We start from the raw sequence: 1,349 nt of genomic DNA, 5'->3' as shown, positions 1-1,349 counted from the left end.
TGGCGGATACTCTGACTCATTCACACACTCGAATAAAAGTCACATTACAACAAGTCAACTGGCTCGTAACTTGTTCGTGCCGAATCGAAGACCACTAGAGTGCAAAACAGATCTAGAGAGTTTAACCCGAATGTCCAGAGAGCTGAAGCCAAGTCGTCGTACACAATTCGAGGATGGTTTGATGTCTGGTAGATCTCCATTAAGGAATGGAACGTTTTTGTTGGTCCTTGATGGTTCGTAAGTTTGATTTTCCAAGGATCATATTAAGAATTTCGACAGTGGACAGCATACAGTTCATTGTTGGCAGCCGTATGAATTGGCCAGTTTGTCGACTGCCACTGGAGATGGAGAAAACAGAGCTCCTAAAGATTTTCACTTGAAGGGATCGCACAAAACAAAAGAGAATTAGATGAAGTTCACGCCGACTTTGCACCGTCATTGAAGACCATTTGCTTTGGTCGGACAAGCACCGGAGACGAAACGCGTCCCGGCCATCCAATTCAGGACACCAATCAAATAGCCGTGATACGATAATGCAAGACCAACGAATAAAAATTCATGAGATGGCAGAGACTGTAGGCTTCTCAACTGAGCGAGTGCATAATATCCTGCACAGATAATTGGCTATGAAGAAGCTGCCTGCGAAATAGGCTGCCGCAATTGCTCACATTCGAGCAAATGTGCAGGGGGCACAACATTTCAGCACTATGTCCGACGATGTTTAGTCGCAATCCGCAAGACTTTCTGCGCTGATTTGTGACAGTTGATGAAATCTGGATCCTTCATGCCAGAGTTAAAACCGTGGACAAACTCTGATGATGGAAGCCCTCTGAAGAAGGCAAAAACCATTTTGTTAGCTGGTGAGACGGTGGCCACTGTTTTTTGTTAGGATTCCCGAGAAATAATCCTCATTGATCAGTTGAAAAAAGGCGAACCCACAACTGGACTCTATTATGCTTCACTGTTGGGTCGTTTGAAAATTGCGTTGGCTCAAAAAAGACCAAGGTTAATACGCAGAAAAGTGCTCTTCCACCAGGATAATGCACCATCCCACACACTAGCGATAACAATGGTGAAAGAGTAGGAATTGCGTTTGATTCGGTTCCTCACTTACCCTATTTGCTAGACTTACCCCAAGTGACTGTTTCGTGATCGCTAACGTGAAACTTTGGTTTGCTTGGTATCAAAGGAGGAAGTGACAGGTGCAGTGGACGAGTATTTTGCAGAGTTTAACAGAACATAGTTTTCCGATGGGATAAAAAAGGTGGAGGATCGCTGGGCCAAGTGTGTAACACTCAAAGAAGACGACGTTGACAAGTAAGGTGAGCTTGTCTTGTTTTTTTTTTTTT

The sequence above is a fragment of the Schistocerca piceifrons genome, chromosome 7, assembly GCF_021461385.2.
Source record: "Schistocerca piceifrons isolate TAMUIC-IGC-003096 chromosome 7, iqSchPice1.1, whole genome shotgun sequence".
Taxonomy (NCBI): domain Eukaryota; kingdom Metazoa; phylum Arthropoda; class Insecta; order Orthoptera; family Acrididae; genus Schistocerca; species Schistocerca piceifrons.
The sequence above is the reverse complement of the archived record's forward strand: the minus strand, read 5'-3'. Positions refer to the sequence as shown.